The following is a 9,915-nucleotide window of genomic DNA, read 5'->3' as shown; positions in this document are numbered from 1 at the left end:
ATAGATAGATAGATAGATAGATAGATAGATAGATAGATAGATAGATAGATAGATAGACAGACATGTATATACACACATATATACACATGTATATATATATATCTAGATATATATTTCAACAACTCTATTTCTACATAGTTGATTTCCTCTGTAATCCTATGTATTTTATTTTATGCATTTAAAAATATTATTCTGAGAAAGGTTCCATAGGCTTGAGCAAATTGCCAAAGGGATCCATGACACAAAACAGGTAACATGCCCCTGCTGTAGGGGGATCTTCCTATTCCTGCCCTGAGATTAATCCACAAGGAATTACTGAGCACCAATTAAGTGCAGGGGCCTGGGCTGGGTGGATTCAAAGAACTACAAGACATGGTTATATAACAATGATTAGTGATGCATTGGATGGTCCAGATGACCATTGATTGACCAAAGAAGAGATTTATGAAGGTGAATGAGTTTCCTTTGGGAATATTGGCATTTCTTATGCCTTAGGGAAGTCCTTACAGAAGAAAAGAAGCAGAATAACCTTGCCCCCCAAATCACCTTTATAGGATGAATTCAGTTACCAGGGTAGTGGTAACAGAGACTCTGGAACACAGCAAGCTTCCTGTGCCACAGCTGGGGTCAGGGAGGTGCCACCTGGTTTAGAGCAGCCAAGAGAGAGAGAAGGTTGGCAATCTGTTAGCTTTTAATTTTAACTAATTGTTCTTGAAAATTCAGTGCTAAGCTTGGTTGTTTCTTTGCTGCTGAAGGACTGTTAGGGCTAACAACACCCTCAAAATTTTAGCACCCTGGGGAAAAGTCCTACTGACTCCATTCTAGTTATGGCACTGCTTGGCTGATTCAGAGTTAAAGAAGAAAGGAATTGCCCAAAAGAAAAATGAGATACTCACAGAGAGTAGCTACAATGTAATGATAATAATAATAATAGCAATAGCTAGAATTTATATAGTGTATTAAGGTTTGCAAAATACTTTGCAAAGTGATCCTCACAACAACCCTGGGAGGTGGCTGCTGTAATTATTCCCATTTTAGAGATGAAGAAACTAAAGCCAACAGAGGTGAAGTGACTTGCTTAGGGTCACACAACCAGGATGTGTCTGAGGGAAGATTTGAATTCAGATCTTCCTTCTTCCTGACTCCAGGTCCAGCATTCTCTGTCCATTAAAAATAGTCATGGAGATCCTTAGTTGTCCATAGGATACAAAATCCAAGTAGAGATGCTGCGGTAAAATAATTTAAAATGCTACACTTTGGGTCAGCAAGACTGGGTCCAAATACTACCTCTGACACTTACTGAGGGCGTGAATTTGGACCAATCCTTAACCTCATTTTCTGGGGGTAATATCCACTACATAGAGTTGTTATAAGACGCAAGTGGAATCATGTCTGTGAAGCGCTTTAGAGACTTGATTAGGCTATGTAAATGTTGGTTATTATGAAAAAACTATTATCTTGGCTATTATAAATATTGGTTAACGAATGTGTAAGTGTAGGACAATGTCCCTTTTGAATGGTCTCTGGAGGGAGGTTTTCTCCCTTTTAGACTTTGAGTGGCCACTGTTTGAAGCTTGTAATGACGGTCAAATTTTGGCCTGATTGCATATGAAAAAGTAAGGAAGTTACTGAGGACTGGCAAACCAGGAAATTTGTCCTGCTCTGGCCTCAGGGAGGGATTCTGGGAGACAAGGAGTTTAAAAGTAGAGGTGCTAACATGGCTTAGATGGAGAGAATGGAGCTTGGCACATGGGACTGGGATCTGTCTTGTAGACAGTCAGCCTCTAGGTCAACACTTGAGATGTTCCTAGGGTATGGGCATCTCTGAAAGAGCACAGCTGTGCCATAGGCCAGGATTTCAGCTGAACCCATGGAGAGCCAAGGAGCAGAGATGCCACCTTCAGGGAGGAGAAAGCCAGGGAGTCCACCAAGTGATTCCCCTCTCCCCCAACTACCTCTGTAAGGGAGCAGTGGATAGATGTCAAAAAAAACACATCAGAGCTGCCCTGGTCATATGTGTTCCCTACACGTGCATCTCTTTACTTGTGTATCTTGTGTGTATATCCACCAGTGATTCGTCTATCAGTTTCCTTTAGCTAATTAACATAAATTTGCTTTTACAGTGGGATCTTTAGTTCAAAGAGCTAAATTTCAGGAACAGGAATATGAACATATACTCCCAGAGACCTCACTATTCCATATACCACCTTGGTCTCTAGAATAAGGGGCTTACCACAGCTTTACATAGTATTGGTCACACCAAGTTCATGTGCAAATATGATATAGGCATGAGAAGAGTCTTCATCTTGCTTACCACTGGGCTGGTTCCCAAAGTTTGGCCCTTGGTCCTCAAGGCATTGATGGCTGGACTGGCTGTAAAACCTGGCCTGTGTTCTATTTCTGGATGTACACAGTCAATATCCTTTACCTAAAATGAAAGAAAAAATGCCAAGGCAAAAAACCAAGTCTCATGGTCATAGGCCACATGTGATTCTTGGTTGGAGAGGACTCAGGGCTTCTTCCCTTACTGTATTGTCTGTGTTCCCTCACTGGAGCTGATAGGCAGTAAGAAGTCAAATCAAGAGAAGATACAGGTTTTAGGCAACTATTGTCTTTGAGGGTCCTCTCAGTTCTAACTATGTTCCCAATCAAAGAGCTTAATAGACTAGAACTGGTTTCAGAATGTCTACACATGCGTAGTAGACAAAGTCCAAGTGGGGATTCCATCATCTGAACATTCTATGCATGCTCATAAGAGTTGGGGTCATTGGCCAGGCCCGTATTTCATAATATGCCACAGTACCTGGGCAAGGAGTAAGTACTGATCCAGAGAAGAAAGAAGTGTTCTTCATCAGGCCACATCCAAACAACTTTTAAATTCTGCACCACCTCCGAACAATGAAATAAAAAAGAGATAGGTATGTCTCCATAGTTGTCCAGGTGTAATTCTTGCACGAGTTTTGTGCTGAAGTTTTTAAGAAGAGGACCTAGGAGACAACTTGGCTGGTACAATTCAAACCCTTGCTTCTTATGTGGTGATATTAGAGCAACAAAAGTCACAAATCTGAACTGACAGACACCCATGAACAGCCCATTCCCCCATCTCTATCAACATGTCAAAAGAAGTGAGCAAAGTCCAAGACAAATACTTCAGACTGCCATCGTATGTCTTCTAGCCCTCACTGGTGTCTCCCTAGCAAGTACTCTACTAATTAGCCAAATGCTCTTTCCCTCCACCAAATCTGATCTACAAAGCCACCAACCATTCATATCTACCTTGTTACTATGTGGCGCATTTAATACTTCATCAGCAGCACTGCTGCAATCCAAAATTTCCCAAATTGGTCCACAGAAAGAGGACAGCAGAGGAGGTAACTTTTTCTTGTTGACAGGTGAACTTTTGTCTTATTTGGCCCAGAACCACCATCATTATCACTTCCCAGCCATTTCCAAATCACATACCCATTCTCCTCACCCTCCTTTCCTACCCCATTTCCTTTTTATATGTGATCCTCTACATTAGAACGTAAGCCTATGCAGGGAGGTGCTGTAGGCTGCTCAGAATCACGAGAGCGGATGGTTACATTTTCTTTCTTTTTTTTTTTTAAAGCAATTGGGGCTAAGTAACTTGCTCAAGGTTACACGGCCAGTTATTTCTGGGTGTGGTGCTAAGTATCTGAGCCCGGATTCGATCCCCAGGTCCTCCCGACACTGGGGCCAGTGCTCCTACTTGCTGTGCTACCTGGCCACCCGGATGGTTACATTTTCAATTGGAGCATTTGCACCTTGGAAATTAGCAACTATAAATCAGGGCTTTTTTTTACTGTTTTGCTGATTGTCTGGACCTAAGAAAGCGATGAAGAAAATATTACCAATCTACTTATCTTTATTTGCTGAACTTTTTAAAACATCTAAATCCATTATTTATTTTAAATTCTTTTCTTTTAAATTTTGAATTCTAAATGCTCTCTCTCCATCCCATGCTCTCCCACACTTCTGAGAAGGCAAACAATATATCAATAACATATGTGAAATCATGCAAAGCATATTTCCATATTAGCCATATTGCCAAAAAAAAAAAGCAAGAAAAATAAAAAGAAAATTATACCTCAATTTGTATTGAGTTTGTCAGTTCTTTCTCTGGAGGTGGATAGCATTTTTTCATTATGAGTCCTTTAGAATCGTCTTGGATCATTGTATTGATCAGAGTAGCTAAGTCTTTCACAGCTGACCATCATTAAAACCTTGTTACTGTACATGGTGATTTCCTGGTTCTTCTTACTTCACTTTGCATCACTTCATATAGGTCTTGCCATATTTTTCTGAAACCACTCCCCTCGTTGTTTTTTTTTTTTGGAGGGGGGGAAGGCAAGGCAATTCAGGCTAAGTGACTTGCCTAAGGTCACATAGCTAGTAAGTGCATCAAGGGTCTTAGCTCGGATTTGAACTCAGGTCCTCCTGACTCCAGGGTCGATGCTCTATTTGCTGTGCCACCCAGCTGTCTCCCCTCATTGTTTCTTGTAGCACAATAGTACTCCATTATAATCATATGCCACAACTTGTTCAGCCATTCCTCAATTGATGAGCCTCCCCCTCAATTTCCATTTCTTTGTCATTACAAAAAAGGCTGCTATAAATATTTTAGTACATAGAGATTCCTTTTACTCTCTGGATCTATTTCCAAGGTAGTGTGATTTGGGGAGAGTTATGGTCTCTACTCTTCTGGTCTGCACTCTGGTCTTTACCCAGGAAGTACCCTTCAAGTGCAAGTGCTCCTCTTTGCTTTAGAGCTAAGATATCAGGATAGTTCGATAATTTCTTGAAATATGGTGTCTAGGCCCTTTCTTTGATGATGGCTTTCAGGGAGCCCAATAATTCTTAAATTATCTTTCTTCAATCTATGTTTCAGGTCAGTTGTTTTTTTTTTCCCCCTCTATTTTTTCATTCTTTTGACTTTATTGTTTTTTGATATCTCATAGAATCATTAGCTTTCATTTGTTCAATTCTCATTTTTAAGGAATCATCTTCTTCAGTGAGCTTTTGTACCTCTTTTTCCATTTGGTCAATTCTTTTTAAATAATTCTTTTCTTCAGTGAGTTTTTTTTTTTTTTTGCTTTTTTTTTGGAGGGGGAAAGGTAGAGCAATTGGGGTTAACTGACTTGCCCAAGGTCACACAGCTAGTTTTTTTGTGTTAAGTGTCTGAGGCTGGATTTGAACTCAGGTCCCCCTGACTCCAGGGCTGGTGTTTTATTCACTGAGCCACCTAGTCACCCCTTCAGTGAGTTTTTTTAATCTCTTTTTCTATTTGGTCAATTCTGTTTTTTAAGTTGTTATTTTCTTCAGTATTTTTAGTGTCTCTTTTACCAAGCTGCTAATTCTCTTTTTATAATTTTTTTTGCATTACTCTCTTTTCTTTTTCCAATTTTTCCTCTACCACTCTTATCTTTCTTAATTCTTCCAGGAATTCTTGTTGGGTTTGAGTCCAATTAGCATTTTTCCTTGAGACATTTTTGGGTAGCTGTTTCCACATTGTTGTCTTCTCAGTTTGTCTTGGTGTTCCCTGCCATCATAGTAGCTTTTTATGGTCAAAGTTGTTGTTGTCGGGGCGGCTAGGTGGTGCAGTGAATAGAGCACTAGTCCTGGAGTCAGGAGGACCTGAGGTCAAATCTGGACTCAGACACAACACAAAAACTAGCCCTGTAACCTTGGGCAAGTCACTTAACCCCAACTTCCCTCCAAAGAGCAAAAAAAAATTTTGTTCCTGTTGTTTGCTCATTTTTCAGGCCTATTCTTGACTTTGAATTTTATATTAAAGTTAGGCTCTGCCCACCTGGGGGTGGGAAGACACTGTCGCAAGCTTCTGGCTTTTTTGTGCTGCTGTTTTTAGAGTTAGTTCTAGGAGTCAACAAGTTTTTGGTGTTTCCAAGGTGGTATGATTTTGGAAGAGTTATGGTCACTATTCTACTGGTCTGCACTCTGGTCTTTACCCAGGAAGGGCCCCTCAAATGCAAGTGCTCCTCTTTGCTTTGGAACTGTGACCAGGACCCCTACTGTCTTATAACAGACCACAAATGCTCCTCTCTGCCCTGCAACTGTGACACAGAACTGGTATGGGCAATAGAGTCGCCCAACAGCACCAGCTGTACCCAGTGCTAGCAAAAGGTCCCCTGCAATCTCTTTCTGACTGTCTATGGGTTGAGGGCTCCTGAAGTTCCTGCTGCTGTTGCTATGGCTGCTGTTGCTCTTACTGTGTGTGGGGTCCGGAAAGGCCTCTACCTCACAGTCATAGATTTCTGCCAACCTCTTAAGGTTTTTTAGGCTGGAAAAATGTCTTGCCCTGACCTTTTATTGGTTCTACCACTCCAAAATATGGTTTTAGGTGTTATTATAAAGTTGTTTGGAGGAGAACGTTGAGAGTTCAGCTGAGTGACTGCCCCTCATCCACCATCCTGGTTTCCCATATCAAAATTTCTGTGCATTTTTTTTGAGAACTGGTTGTTAAATATTTAATAGCACACCACTGCCCTCAATGGCAGAGACATCTTGCTTGGTTGTATTTATATCTCTAGCACTTAGCACAATGACTGACAAAATAAACACTTATTTTTCATTCACTCACTCACTAGTTCCCCCTACTCCTAATACATATTTCATACCAATATCAGATTAATTCTCCTTGCACCTTTCTAATGATGTTACTTATCAATTCAGAACCTTCAATAACTCCTTATTGCCTGCAGACTATAGTCCAAACTATTTAACCTAACTTTGAGGACCTCCACTATCTAGTCCTAAAAAATCTTTGCAACTTTATTCCCATATTCCCCTATATCCATTCTATGCCTCAAAGTTGACTACTTAGTACTCCTCACAGATGCTTACAGCATTTCTGATTCCACATCTTTGCCCATACAATTTGCCCCTCTTTACATGCCTATTGAAATTCTATTGACCTATGATCTCCCAATAAATAGATGCTTGTGCTGATTGAACTAGTCTTCTTGCTGTTCTTCACATATGTAACTCCTGTCCCCATCTACAAGCCTTTGTACTGACTTCCCCCCATACCTGGAACGCTTTTCCTCTTCACCTCCTCTTCTTGTTACCACTGTCTGTATATAAAAGGCTATCCCCTCTAAGATTACCTAGTATTGTTGTTCAGTCATTTTTCAGTAGTGTCCAACTCTTTGTGACACTACTTGGGGTTTTCTTGGCAAAGATACTGCAATGGTCTGCTATTATCTTTCTCCAACTCATTTTATAGAAGAGGAAAGTGAGGTAAAAACGGTTAAGTGACTTGCCCAGAGTCACATAGCTACTACGTGTCTGAGGTCAAATTTGAACTCAGGTCTTCCTGACTCCAGGTCCAGCACTCCATCCACTACATGCAAAAAAAGTTGTCTGGGTGCTTGCAAAATGCTGAGCACTGTGCTAAGCAGAAGATATATAATCAGAAGCAAGACAAGTCTCTTTTCCCAAGGAAATTACATTCTAATTGAGGAAGACAACACTTAGAGAAGAGCTAGAAGGTGGGTGAGGAGCTCATCCAGCTGCATGATTTGTGGACAACCAGGAAATGAGGTGGAGGCTTAAACCCAGGCAAGGTAAGGTAGAGATCATCTATCAGAGCCCTGGGATGGTTCCTGAGTCAGAGTCCAAGTTTCCAGTTGGAAAGAAAGTACAGGATAATGACCAGAGATCAAGCAGGCATTTACATGTATTTATTTTCTATGCATCTTGTCTATGCCTATATATGCACATGATGTACAAAGCAAGCTCTTTGAGGGCAGGGATTGCTTTCACTTTTGTCTTTGTTTCCTTATAACTTAGAACAGTGGTTGGAAGAGTCAGCATTTAATAAATGCTTGTTGACTGATTGTGACAGAGCCAGGACCTAGACTACACTGTACCATAATGCTACTTTTTCAGTACCATGATGCCAAAGTCACTGAATCTGAGACTCAGTTTCCTTATATATAAAATGGGATAATAACTCTTATGTTAACAGGATTGTTTTGAAACTAAAATGAAATAATATATATAAAGCACTTTGCAACCTTAAAACACCATACGTGACCTACTATTCCAATTAATGGCCAACCATTGTGAAAAGATGTTAGTTAAGTAATGTTGTGTAGTGGTCAGTGTGCTGATATGTTGTATGAAATGTTGAATACAAGGCTCTCAATGAGTGTTAACCTACTCATGGTACCTATAATGTTTGTAGGGTTTGGAGACTGGAACAGGAGAGTTGAGGGAAATCAGTAATTCAGACCAAGAATAAGACTTTGCTCTTCATATGAGATTATGATCACCAGTCCAGGAGAGAGTTTCTTAGGTGTCCAACTGTGGGGGAAATGGATAAGACCTGTGAACTGTGGGTTTGGCAGGTATTTCTTACCAGAAAAAGATAATCTTAGAGGTCAAAGAAACAGAGCTACAAGGTTATGTAAATAGACACCCTCAAGGTGTCAAGGACAGGACAAGCCTTACTGATTTCTTCTTGAAGGGAGGCTCCACTCTCTTAGAGATTCCTTGCCCCACCAGAATATTCTGATAAGACTAACCTCAGAGAAATTCATTATCCCACTGGCATGGACCTGATCTTTGGCAACTCCTGAGACCCCTTGGATTGTTAACACATTCTCCCTCTAATCACCCGATAAAGTTGTGCAAAACTATGTGTCTCATTTTGCTATCCACTTGACAACTACCCATCAGCTGATCCTAATTAAACTTTTTTTTTTATCATCTTCTAGCTTTGCCTCTTTATAGACTTCCAGTCAAATGAACCAAGGTGGAAGGCTTTACTCTCTGGGAGGATATTAGAATTTCCCAACACAACCAAGGGCTTAAAAATGGGGCTTCTCTATGAGAACAACCCATACTTAGACATAGGATTAGTCAGATTCTTTCTCCACTTTCCTTTCTCTCTCAAACAATTATAATGCTTAAAGATAAATAACCTAGACTTGGGAGCGAAGGGTAATAGCTAGCATCTTGCTTTCTCACTGGTGACTACCCAAGTGTCCCTTAGGAAGCAAGGGCATATCCTTTACACAGATCAGAGATGAGACTTTCCAGTTTAAAAGAAGAAATCTGGGAAAAATCATCTTTGGCAAACTATTATCCCCTTTCCTCCCCACCCCACCCCAAAATTGTGTTGTACATATACTTGGGGATTTGTAGAATCTCCATTGTTAGCCTTCTTCAGTCATTGGCTATACTTGAATATATCTCATTGGAATACATACATTTTGCGTATAGTTTTTTTTTATCCCTTTTCCTCCTGTGTATGCTGATTTGCAATAGTAATATGTATTTCTCACAAATGCAGGGATTAAAATGGGTGGGAGAACTTGAGCAATGCTTTTCATTTTAAGGAAAAATCCTACAAATTCAAATTAACGTGTGGATGGTTTTAATGATTGGTGCCAGAAGGTCTGGGTTTGAATCTTGACTCTACCACTATTTGTATGACCTTGGATAAATCATTTCCCTTCCCTGATCATCAGTTTCCCCAACTTTAAAATGAGTGGCTTGTACTACATGGATGGTTTCTAAAGTCCTTTACAGCTGTAGAGACTCTCATACATATTTTAAGAGAGCTTGAATGCTGGGAGCTGACTAAAATATGGTTTCCAGTCCTCTTCTTCAGTTTAACTTAGTATAATCTAATAGTACTCAATCAAGTTTCTGGTAAATAGCATACTCTTCTTAAAAAAGCACTGTTGTCCCCTTCTCTCTGCCATCATTTTCACCACTGGATCTGAATCTTTCTGAACCATTCTTCTTGACACAGTCTAACCAGATGGAAAAGAAAACGAGGCACCCGAAAATATATGATGGAGCATAATTCAGCCCTGGCGTGTGATGAGCTAATTATTATTTTGCAACTCTTAGCTTCTCTGTTTC

Source organism: Petaurus breviceps, unplaced genomic scaffold (assembly GCF_028583685.1).
Source record: "Petaurus breviceps papuanus isolate PSGF00001 unplaced genomic scaffold, PetGlider_PUasm1.0 115, whole genome shotgun sequence".
Lineage (NCBI taxonomy): Eukaryota > Metazoa > Chordata > Mammalia > Diprotodontia > Petauridae > Petaurus > Petaurus breviceps.
The sequence above is the reverse complement of the archived record's forward strand: the minus strand, read 5'-3'. Positions refer to the sequence as shown.